This window comes from Pinus tabuliformis, chromosome 2_2 (genome assembly GCF_031772625.1).
Source record: "Pinus tabuliformis cultivar Carrire ecotype Pingquan chromosome 2_2, CPIR1, whole genome shotgun sequence".
In the NCBI taxonomy this organism is placed as follows: Eukaryota; Viridiplantae; Streptophyta; class Pinopsida; order Pinales; family Pinaceae; genus Pinus; species Pinus tabuliformis.
The window spans coordinates 279,626,339-279,639,571 of record NC_142300.1 but is presented as its reverse complement, the minus strand read 5'-3'; the positions used below and the strand labels follow the sequence as shown (position 1 = coordinate 279,639,571).

Below are 13,233 nucleotides of genomic sequence, written 5' to 3'. Positions count from 1 at the left end.
TTGATATATAATTTTATATTAATATTGATAATATATTTTGTTTTTATATCTTTTATAAAATATATCAAAATTTAAAATCCATAAAAAAGTGTAATTTTAAATTTTAAATTTAAAAATAAATTAAAATTTTATCACGAGAAAAAATTTGATAAAAAAGAGAATTTAATAGGTTGATTATTATGAGAGAGTTTAATTTTAATCGTGTGTTTTAAATAATTCAGATTAGATTTATTTATTTTTCATTGAAATTATATTTTATTTGTATCATATTTATTTATTTTTGTTTAAATTATTGCACTTATAATATATTTTTTATTTAATATTTAATATTAAAATAATGAGTTGTTTTTATTGAGATTTTTTGGAAGTTTTTTTTCGTGGGGATTTTTTGGTCTAATTTCACTAAAATCCGGCAGGAATTGATTGAAATCACAAGTTTGATGGGTAACCCCTGCATAATCGAAGTGCCTTGGGAGGTTTTCACGGTGCTGAATCCATATATACAATTAAAAAACTAGTTTAAATAACAAAAATCATAATTTCACCAAGTCCAAAAGAACGCACTAAAGACAACTCCTTAAAATAATATAAAAGAATTAAAATTATCAATTTATATATATCCTTAATATATATAAAAAAATTGTATATTTTTATAAATAATAATTTAAAGTATATAAAAAATAAATGATTCATTTCAATTTTTTATTATTATAAAACTTCACTATTAAATTAATATTCATTCAGAATCTACAGGTGCAATGTGATGTAGAACAGATCTCATTCTGCTCACAATAATTTGGAATAATTTGTCACTGCTCTGCGATGCGGAACAACTCACATTATGCTCACAATATCTGTTGTCGCAGTACTTCCCATAATTTACTTGTAGTAAGATTTGAATCCACAGTTTTACGGACGCTCTGAGCTGTGTTTGCGGCGGGGGACGAATTAGACGGCAAACTGATACACAAATTCAGATTGAGGTCGGGATCCTCTTCCGCATCCGGTGCTGCCGGAACGATAGGCGAGCTTTCCGATCGGTTGTGCTGGAAGAAGTCCGTTATCTCCGGCGTTCTAAGGTTCTGGATTACGGGAAATTCGCGGTCAGGAGCAGGCCAAGACAGAGAGGTAGTGTTGCTGGGAGGGCAGAGAAGCCGATGGGACCGGGGATTGATTCCCCTGCTCAACAATTTTCTCTGTTGAAAATTGGCAACAAGAATTTGCTGAAAATAGAAGTGCTAAAATAGTAGTTTGGGCATCAATGCTGATTGAGCAACAGGGAATGAAAAATAGAAGTGCTAAAAATAGAAGTTCTATTTTTAGCAGTGCAGTGTGGATTCCTATTTATAGCAATCCCTGGTCTATCTATAGGAAGTAAATTCGAATTTGGTCTTACCAACAGTTTGGAATATTAATTAATTAATTCTCCATGAGTTAATTAGTTAAGGAAAAGCAAACTTGAAGTCTTTGTGAGAACATGCAATTATTTCTCCACTAATTGGGGAATGTGTCCTTGATTTGCTCCAGTGATTGAGGAATTAAGGATGAGTTCTATATTGAGAGGATCAGTTGACTTAGTTTAACTTAGTCAAGTTCAATTAGATTAATTTAACAAGTTGTTAAATTAATGAGACACAGTTTGTTGATGCTTGCATGCATGTGACAACTGTTATTTTCAAAGAACTGAGTATTCTCTCATGGATAACTGATGCATGTCAATTCAGACAGAGACCCAGTTGAGATCACAGAAGGGACAGTCTACTATCAGTTGGATGAATATTTTTCCTATAAAGGAATCTCATCCATGATGAGGATTTATCTCCTTCAAGTTTGTGCAGTTAGATCAGAGGTTAGTGAGTGTGTGAAGAGGCCAATTCACACAAGTGGAAGCACTGGACCCCAAGGAAACTGCACAAGGAAATAGGAGGCGTGGAGGGCAGAGGAGAAGGTTTGTGAGTAGCCTTTGATTGTCTATGAGCAGCAGAGGGATTGTACTGAGAGCTGGATAGCTTCCAAGCTAAGGCTTTGTGTAATCCAGACTATATTTCCACTTGTACGATAATACAGAGATGGGGTTTTAGGTAGGTGATTTCCCCAGGTAAATTCTTCTGTGTTATGTGTGATTGATTCCTTTTTATCAGCTATATGTGTTCTTATTGATGTTGCTCATGGTTGATTAAGCTTTCGCTAAATTCTTTGTAGAAGTAGATCAAGTGTTTTGCTTTAGTACATTGCATTACCAGGTTGATCTGAAGGTGGGAAATTTCTACACGGTATTAGAGCTAGCTGATTTGTAGAAAAAGTTCTACATGGTATCAGAGCTAGCTGATTTGTGGAAAAATTCTACAAAATTCTACATGGTATCATAGCAAAGGTGATCAAAGGAGAGAACCATATACTGAGAGGAGATTTCAAAGTCTTGAGTTTTGGGCCGAGAGTATGCAGAGTTGATCTGAAAATTTATGTACAAAATTTTCAGAATTAAATAGAAGATTTGGATTCCTTGCGGAAAAATGCCCAAAATAAAATAAAAAATAAAAAAATCGACTGAATCGGAGTTCGGATGAGGGAGATATCGCTGATTTAAAATCAGCTCTTTTCTAGAAAATTTCGTGACGACAGGAAAGTGGAAATAGATTGGTGTGCTAGCCAAGAACCTGTATGCACTTGAGGTACAAGATGCATGTGAAGCCTTGAAGAGCAAGGCAAACGTTAGAGACTTAGTGGTTGAGAGGGAGAGTATATTACCTCTCAACATGCAGTGCTAGAAGAAGTCTTAGACAATTGTGGAGGAGCCACGATTGGTGCAGCAGCTTCAGGAGGTTGTGGAGCAGCCACAACAGGGGAAGCTAAGAGGAGATCGAGTAGAGACATATACTCATGCAGAGACCTCCAATAGGGCAAACTTCAAGCCAAGTAGGCAGAGGGATCACATGCAGCCATACCTCCAGGTAGGAGATAGGGCGATGTGGAGTGAGCATCTCATGGAGGAGGGGCAAGATCCTTGAGGTACCCAACCTCTTGGATGAGACCTTGCTATGGGAGCCCTGATGTGAAGTAGCAGGAACTGACTGATTGGGTAGATACAGATGTGGATGGAGCGACAGAGAGAGCTATAGTGCAAGGAATCCCAAGACAACGTAGAGCATGTAGGCTGCAACAATGCGAGAGTCACTAGTGTGTTGCACTGTGCAAGGTAGCACAGTGAAGGGTGCAACGGTGCGAGATGCATGGAGATGTTGCAGTAGCGTAGAGGTCAGAGAGGGAGCACTTGTCAACAGAAGGTAGAGCTTCAACATCAGAGTATGTTTCTAGCCCAACAGAGTGGTCAGTTGGGAGTTTTTTTTTTTGTTCCGAGAGTTGCTGGAGCAAACACACTTGGTAGATGTGTTGCATGTAAAACATTCCAAAGGTACAGGATCGGATTCAAGAGGAAGCCTTTCTTGTTGAGAGAGAGTGTTGAAAATTGGCAACAAGAAATTGCTAAAAATAGAAGTGCTAAAAATAGTAGTTTGGGCATCAATGCTGGATTGGGAAACATGGAATGAAAAATGGAAGTGCTAAAAATAGAAGTTCTATTTTTAGCAGTGCAATGTGGATTCCTATTTATAGCAGTCCCTGGTCTATCTATAGGAAGTAAATTCGAATTTGGTCTTAACAGCAGCTTGGAATATTAATTAATTAATTCTCCATGAGTTAATTAGTTAAGGAAAAGCAAACTTGAAGTCTTTGTGAGAACACACAATTATTTCTCCACTAATTGGGGAATGTGTCCCTGATTTGCTCCAGTGATTGAGGAATTAAGGATGAGTTCTATATTGAGAGGATTAGTTGACTTAGTTTAACTTAGTCAAGTTTAGTTAGATTAATTTAACAAGTTGTTAAATTAATGAGAAACAATTTGTTGATGTTTGCATGCATGTGACAACTGTTATTTTCATATAACTGAGTATTCTCTCATGGATAACTGATGCATGTCAGTTCAGACAGAGACCTAGTTGAGATCAGAGAAGGGACAGTGTACTATCAGTTGGATGACTATTTTTCCTATAAAGGAAGCTCATCCATGATGAGGATTTATCTCCTTCAAGTTTGTGCAGTTAGATCAGAGGTTAGTGAGTGTGTGAAGAGGCCAATTCACACAGTGGCAGCACTGGACCCCAAGGAAACTGCACAAGGAAATAGGAGGCTTGGAGGGCAGAGGTGAAGGTTTGTGAGTAGCCTTTGACTGTCTACGAGCAGTAGAGGGATTGAATTGAGAGCTGGATAGCTTCCGAGTTAAGGCTTTGTGTAATCCGGACTATATTTCCATTTGTATGATAATACAGAGATGGGTTTTAGGCAGGTGATTTCCCTAGGTAAATTTTTCTGTGTTATGTGTGATTGATTCCTTCTTATCAGTTATATGTGTTCTTATTGGTGTTGCTCATGGTTGATTAAGCTTCTACAAATTGTTTGTAGAAGTAGATCAAGTGTTTTTCTTTAGTACATTGCATTACCAAGTTGATCTATAGGTGGAAAATTTATACATGGTACTAGAGCTAGCTGTTTTGTAGAAAAAGTTCTACATGGTATCAGAGCTAGCTGATTTGTGGAAAAATTCTACAAAATTATACATTCTCTTGATGTGTGAATTCCAGTTATTCTTGATCTCGTTGTCCATCTGCCCGGACAATCTTGCTGCAATAATAGACACCTGCACAAATGAACAGACAAATTGGTATCACTTTAGTCCACAATTAAAAGTTCCACTCAGGATTGGGATTAGCACGTCAGGAAACCTCTCGGTCCATAGCATATCGGGGTTTAATATAAATATCATTTTTGATAAGTAAGAGAATTGATGGAAGCAAAAAGGCAGGTTTGAGGCAACACATATAATGATTGATCTTTGTGTATGAGGCTAGCATATACCTTCTAAGGCCTTGTATTTCTCTGTGGCAGTTTCTTCTACGATCTCTTTAATAAACATTCTGTTGAGATTGCAACAAGATGATGGAGCTTAGTGAAAAGAGTCGCCTTCACTAAGTGGGCCCGCAGGCTATTTTTGGCGCAAGTCTATTTTTAGACTATGTCTATTTTTAGACATATGGATCATGTCTATGTTTATGGATGATTGATCAAGTTGGTAAAAATAGATGGACTTCTATTTTTGATGAAAGTGTGAGTGATCAAGTCTATTTTTAGACTGGCTGTCAAAAATAGAAAAGTCAAATATTATTATCTCACAATAATATTTGGACTATAAACTTAATCTTATTCTCTTGGAGCACTTCAGTTTGAGCTACGGAAGTGGCACATGCAGCTGTCAGAAGGAAATTCGTTTTTCTTATGAGTCAGTTGAGTTGTTGCATGCATGACTTCAGTTAGAACTCAAGTGAGTTGAGTTTAGTGGACTGGAGGTACAGTTGATGGAGTTGTGTTCAGTTTAACTTAGTTAAACTGGTTGTAGTTAGTCTAACTGCAGATAGACTAATGATGAGTTGTTAAACTAATTATTAACTCATAATACAACTAAAGAATACATCAGTTAACTCAGTTGCATGTCAGTGCATGTTCAGTTCAACAGGGACAGGTGGTAGAGAATCAGATTGCTATCAGTTGTGACTATAGTTGTGCACCAGATCTTGCACAATCAAGGGATTGAGTATGCCAATGAGTTTTCTCACGTATTTGGCCCACATTTTAGCCTTTGCTCACGTCCACAAAGTGTGAGTGACTATTTTGCAGGTGAAAATCGAGTTTGGGAAGCTATTCTCATCAGTTCTTGAGCAGGTATTGAGCAGCGGAGGCAGGCAAGCAGTGGAAGAGATTTGGAGATCAGATCTGAGCTGTATTGTGTGTAACAGAGGTGGAGATACTTGTGAGAAGTATTATGTTGTGTAATGTTACATGACTCAATCATTAATCTACAGATAGTGTGGGGTTTTTAGCGAGATGCTTTCCCCGTGATACATACTGTGTTAATGTGTGAATGCTCTTGATGTTTTATTGTTATTGATGCTGCTATATTCTTGATCAACGTAGAGGAGCTTATGTATTGTGTATGTTTTCCGCATTAGTACATGATCAGGATAATCTCCATTGAATATGTGTTAAATTATTCAAAATTTCTACATGGTATCAGAGCTAGATAATTGTAGAAAAAGTTTCTACATGGTATCAGAGCAGCTTGATTTGTAGAAGAGATTTTTACAGGATATCAAGCGAGGGTTGATCGGAAGCAGTTGAGTTTGGAGCTGGTGGAAAATCGAATTTGCAGCAGTGTTGTTGAAATGCCTTTCAACGGATTGCAAATGTTATTCCAAAGCAAGAGCGACCTGGCGCTCAAGGATAAACTCAGTAACAATAAAGGTGAGAATGGATCTTCATCAAAGGTATCTGATGAAGAGAATTGCGCTTTGGCTGCCAAAGCAAAGAAGGGGAAGAACAGGAAAGCTTCTCAGTCTGGTGCGAAAGGCAAGAAGCAGGATATGTCCAAGGTGAAGTGTTTTCACTGTCACCAGCATGGACACTATGCCACAAATTGTCCGCAGAAGAAGAAGAACAAGCAAGCTGCTGGATCTGCAGGGGGAGAGGCTTTAGCTTCTCAGTTTGAGCTTGATTTTTCATTGATCGCATGCTTGGTTTCAAGTGTGATGGGATCAGTGTGGTTCTTGGACAGTGGTGCGTCTTTTCACATGACGGGAGATAGAGATTTGTTTTCTGATCTGGAGGACAAAGATCTTGGAATGCACATCGAGATGGGCGATGATGGTAGATACAGTGCGACCGGTATCGGTACCATTTCCTTTGAGAGGGAGTCTGGTAAACCCTTTGTATTGAAGGAAGTCATGCATGTTCCAGGATTGAAGAAGAATCTCATCTCAGTGGCGATGTTAGAAGACAAGGGGTATGATGTTGTTTTCAGCGAGGGAAAGGCCTTCCTGCGCAGCAAGACAACTGGTGAGACCCGGAAGATAGGGGTTCGAGTGAGGAACCTTTATCAGTTGCATGTAGATGGATGCGCAGCAATGGCAGGCAAGGCAGAAGGATTGGTGAGCCGGGATGATGGCGAGTTGTGGCACAGGAGATTGGGTCACCTTCACCATGGAGCCTTGAAGATACTGCAGCAGATCACTACAGGGCTTCCTAAAGGCACACTTGCGCAGTCAGATCAGTGCAAGGGGTGTACTTTGGGGAAGTTTGTGAAAGCCACCTTTCACGAGAAGGATAGTCGTGCCACGACGATCCTTGAGAGAATTCACATAGACATGTGTGGACCTTTCTCAGTTGCTTCGACAGCAAAACACAGGTATTATGTGATTTTTGTTGATGATTTCTCTCGTAAGTGCTGGATCTTCTTCATGCAGAAGAAGAGCGAGACATATTCAAAGTTCTGTGAATTCAAAGCACTGGTCGAGAAGGAGTCGGGGAAGAAGGTGAAGGCTCTTAGGAGCGATAATGGTGGTGAATACATCTCGGACGAGTTCAAGGATTTCTGTAAGGCAGAAGGGATTCGTAGAGAGCTCATAGCTCCCCATAACCCACAGCAGAACGGGGTAGCTGAGCGGAAGAACAGAACGATTGTGGGTGCTGCACGGGCAATGTTGCATGATCAGGGCCTACCCCTTCACTTGTGGGCGGAAGCATGCAATACAACAGTTTATGTGCAGAACCGTTGTCCTCATAGGATACTTGGCATGAGTACACCCGAGGAGGCTTATTCTGGTAAGAAGCCTGATCTTTCTCATTTGAGGATTTTTGGTGCTAACGTTTACATGCATGTGACGAAGGATGCCAGAAAGAAGTTGGAGCCGACTGCAGAGGTTGGGATATTTGTGGGGTACACTGATACGCCCCACAACTATCGTGTGTATTTGCCAGACAGTGGTAAAACTGTTGTGCGACGGGATATAAAATTTCAGGAGGAGAAAGCCATGAAGTGTTCGCTTGAGAGGGAGCTACACTTGCATGCAGATGAGGAGCTATTAGTTCCTAAGGATGAGCTTCAGGACGTGGATCAGCCACAGGACGAGGTTCATGGAGTGGAAGAGACCACTCATGCAGCGCCAACCATCAGAGGGCGAAAGCGCTTGACAGAAGCTGAGCGACTGGCTCAAGATGCAGAGAAAGTTGTAGGACCACCTACAGCCCAACGCAGGCAGAGACAGTCACCTGATCGGTACACTAGATACATGGCTCTTATGAGCAAGTGTGTGGTGACTGAGCCATCCTCTTTCGAGGAAGCTGTGGAGGATCCCACATGGGTAGACGCCATGGTGGAAGAGTATGATTCTATTGTCAGAAACAGTGCATGGGAGATTGTTCCTAGACCGGAAGGGAAATCAGTGGTGGGTTCAAGATGGATCTACAAAGTTAAGCAGGCAGCTGACGAGAGTGTGGAGAAGTACAAGGCAAGATTTGTTGCCCGAGGCTTTTCACAGATTGAGGGGATCGATTATGAGGAGACCTTTGCACCTGTCGCAAGGTATTTTTCCATACGGACGATTCTTGCTCTCTCAGCGCAGATGGGATGGCACATTCATCAGATGGATGTGAAGACTGTGTTCCTCAACGGAGTCATTGAGGAGGAGGTGTACATTGAGCAACCCGAAGGCTTTGAAGTCTTCAGCAGCGAGTCGCATGTGTGCAGGCTCAAGAGAGCGCTGTATGGGTTGAAGCAAGCACCACGTGCTTGGTACACACGGATAGACAACTATTTCACAGGACTTGGATTCTCCAAGAGCGAGGCGGATCCGAACCTATACCAGATTGTGGTGGAGGGTAAGTTGCTTATCATTGTATTGTATGTTGATGATTTGATTCTAATGGGTGATGAGCTGTTGATACTGTCATGCAAGAAGGATCTTGCTACAGAGTTTGAGATGAAGGATTTGGGCCTCCTTCACTATTTCCTAGGATTGGAAATATGGCAGCGCAGTGGTGGACTGTTTGTTTCTCAGGGAAAGTATGCTCGGGAGATACTGGAGAAGTTCAACATGCATGGCTACAAGCCTGTTGATACTCCTCTTCCTGGAGGTTGGAGGAAGGAGGATGCCACTTCGGGAGAAGAAGTGGATGCCACTGTTTATCGACAATTGGTGGGGTCGCTGATGTATTTGGTCAATACACGACCTGATATATGCTATGCAGTTAACCAGCTTTCACAAGCTATGGTTAAGCCTACCAAGCTCTTCTGGAAGGCGGGCAAGCATGTATTGAGCCACTTGAGAGGCACATCGGGATATGGTTTGTGGTACAGACAGGAGGATGAGGTGAAGCTATGTGGCTTCACGGATGCAGATTGGGCAGGGAGCCCAACGGACAGAAAGAGCACATCAGGAGGGGTCTTCAATGTTGGATCGACAGTAGTTTCTTGGTACAGCAGGAAGCAGAGATCTATGTGGATGAGGATGATCCTGGTCGGGTTTTTCGGGTCCAAGCACATCAGGTACCATCATATCAGAGATTGTGTGCAGCGGAGGATCATGTTACTTTCGTACATTCCAACGGAGGATCAGGATGCTGATATTCTGACAAAGGCTCTCACCAGGAGCAAATTCGAGTACCACCGAGGCAGGATAGGGGTTGTTGATAATCCATATCTTGTTGAGAGGGAGTGTTGAGATTGCAACAAGATGATGGAGCTTAGTGAAAAGAGTCGCCTTCACTAAGTGGGCCCGCAGGCTATTTTTGGCGCAAGTCTATTTTTAGACTATGTCTATTTTTAGACATATGGATCATGTCTATGTTTATGGATGATTGATCAAGTTGGTAAAAATAGATGGACTTCTATTTTTGATGAAAGTTTTAGACTGGCTGTCAAAAATAGAAAAGTCAAATATTATTATCTCACAATAATATTTGGACTATAAACTTAATCTTATTCTCTTGGAGCACTTCAGTTTGAGCTACGGAAGTGGCACATGCAGCTGTCAGAAGGAAATTCGTTTTTCTTATGAGTCAGTTGAGTTGTTGCATGCATGACTTCAGTTAGAACTCAAGTGAGTTGAGTTTAGTGGACTGGAGGTACAGTTGATGGAGTTGTGTTCAGTTTAACTTAGTTAAACTGGTTGTAGTTAGTCTAACTGCAGATAGACTAATGATGAGTTGTTAAACTAATTATTAACTCATAATACAACTAAAGAATACATCAGTTAACTCAGTTGCATGTCAGTGCATGTTCAGTTCAACAGGGACAGGTGGTAGAGAATCAGATTTCTATCAGTTGTGACTATAGTTGTGCACCAGATCTTGCACAATCAAGGGATTGAGTATGCCAATGAGTTTGCTCACGTTTTTGGCCCACATTTTAGCCTTTGCTCACGTCCACAAAGTGTGAGTGACTATTTTGCAGGTGAAAATCGAGTTTGGGAATCTATTCTCATCAGTTCTTGAGCAGGTATTGAGCAGCGGAGGCAGGCAAGCAGTGGAAGAGATTTGGAGATCAGATCTGAGCTGTATTGTGTGTAACAGAGGTGGAGATACTTGTGAGAAGTATTATGCTGTGTAATGTTACATGACTCAATCATTAATATACAGATAGTGTGGGGTTTTTAGCGAGATGCTTTCCCCGTGATACATACTGTGTTAATGTGTGAATGCTCTTGATGTTTTATTGTTATTGATGCTGCTATATTCTTGATCAACGTAGAGGAGCTTATGTATTGTGTATGTTTTCCGCATTAGTACATGATCAGGATAATCTCCATTGAATATGTGTTAAATTATTCAAAATTTCTACACATTCCATCCAATTAAATTTGCGTTACAAACACTACTCTAGACAATTTTGACAGGTGCATATGTTCCCACTTACTCTCTTTTTGTTAAGTTTTGCTTATTTCCACTATGAGTACTTCTCCTCCCCTTTCTAAACCCCCCTATAGCAAAGAGAGACCATGAAAGATTACCCTAGAGAGTCTTTATGAGTACATTGAATCTTTAGAAAGGAAAAGAGAAGAAAGAGAAAACTATTTTAAACTACAATGTTTGACAATAACCACAAATTGTTAGAAAATAAAATACTCTCACTTGAGACTGAACTCCAAGGAATGAAAGGTAGAATTCAAGAAATTGAACATAGAAAACAAGCAATGGTTAAAGAAAATGACACTTTGAAAAGTGAGATTAAAAATCAAAAAAAACAACTACATAATAACTCAACCCTAAATAACATAGAGAATAAATTAGATATTAAACCCATAAAAGAAGAAATTAATAAACTAATTGTACTCAACCATGAGTGCCACAAAAGAGCCTTACATATTAAATTGCTGGTATAGAAGAACAAAAAAATGAAGACACATTAGAACTAGTTAAAGAACAATTAAAGACAAAATCTCAAATTCGAACAATTTATCTCACCGAAGCAATAAGGGTAGGAAAGGTACTTGAGCATAAACATAGACTAATCCATGTCAAGGTCAATTGTAATGCCCATAAATTAGATATACTTAGGAAATCCCCAAGCCTAAAAGGAATAGGAATCTTTATAAATGAGGATCGCATTCCAGAAGGCCAAGCTAAACTTAAGGAAAAAGTACAAAAGGTTAAGGAGGCAAGAAAAGAAGGGAAATGGGGAATCATTAGGAATCAAAAAACTATTATTAGAGACAAAGTCCCAAACACGAGTGAAAAATAGGGAATAACATCACTCTGGACCCTCTTATGGAATTGTCGTGGTTTTCCATGGTGTAAAAGTCCTATGTTAAGTTGGATCCTGAGTTATATTGATCTTTTTATTTTAGTTGAAAATTGGGAGCATGACAAATCTAGGGTCCCTCACCTTGACAGGTTCACTCTCTGGTCTGCCTGGAATAAGAAATACTCCAAAAGAGGTTTTGGTGGTATAGCCTGTTATATTAGGGACATTGTTTCCTCTCACATCCGACTTCATAAAACCGATCCCTTCAATTAGTACATTTGGATCGAGAACTCTAATTCCACAACTAATAGGATCTTTCTTGCAATATACTATTTCACCCATATCAACTCTACATCCTATAAGAAAAACAACCTCGATAAAAATTGTCATTTCAATACCTTAGAAAAAGACATCTACAACCTAAGGAATGAAGGCAATATCCTTTTGCTTGGGGACTTTAATGCTCGAACTGCTACTAACCAAGCTATTATGTTAAGTAACAACTCTAACCATGACCCTTGTGGCTTGATGAGGATGGTAACTTAGTTAATAGATTCAAGAGAAAATATGAAGACATAATCAAGAACTTATTCAGCATCGAACTCCTCAAACTTTGTAGTTCCTGGGACCTAATAATTTGTAATGGTATTAATAAATGGCATCTCTCCGGTCAGATGGCCTGTTTCCATGGGCTAGGTAGTATCATCATGGATTATGCGATTTTTGACATCCATGTCCTCCACCATATTACAAACTTTGAGCTTATTAACAGGTACGAGCCTGACTATGACCACAAACCTTTGTCTTTATCCCTCAATCTTGCTATGCATACCACCCACATGCAAGAGAAAAATGAAAGAAAACTTTCACATTCACTTCGATAGAAGTAATGTCGACATTTTCTTAAGGGATTTGGAAAGGGATTTAGGCTCCCTGACTTATAATAATAGCATTGATCAAATATATTACCATTTTACTACTACCCTTTCCACCACCATTAGAAAATTCTCTACTAAGACTTCGTATAAGAAAATTAATAGAACTTCCAATCCTTGGTATGACAAACACTGTAAAATTACCAAGAAAGCAACTAGAGATGCCCCTAATGAAAGCATAAGCTCCAGAATATACATATATGCAAAACTCTCACTAAGAGGAAGAAGAGGTCATATATTAATAAGAGACAAGAACATCTTCTCCACCTTTCTAATGTTGTGCCCAAAAAGTTTTGGCAGAATGTGCTTGCTTGTAAAACTAAATATAATCATTTTATCCCCCTAGAAAATTGGGATAACCATCTTAAGAAGTTGTATGACTCTCCAGACACCATGGGCACCATCTTAAACACTCCTATTAAGGATGACATTTTTTCTCTGGAAGATGTTGAGTCTAGGATTAATAAGATCGCTAATGGGAAAGCAAAAGATATAGAAGGTTACCAAGCTGAGATATTTAAAATGGAAAAATCTATCATCATTCCTCATGTCCACAAGCTTCTCAATCTGGCTGTAAAACATGGCTTCCTAAGCTTTGGACGTAAAGCCTTATTGTGTCTATCTTCAAAAATGGGGACAAAAGCGTTCCCTCTAACTACAGGACCATTA

The 13,233-nt window shown here is 39.5% G+C and overlaps 1 pseudogene; it reads right to left on the bottom strand.

Moving 5' to 3' along the window:
• Positions 1-736: 736 nt before the first annotated feature.
• On the bottom strand, positions 737-11,971 carry LOC149192395 (uncharacterized; annotated as a pseudogene).
• Between the last annotated feature and the right edge of the window lie 1,262 nt (positions 11,972-13,233).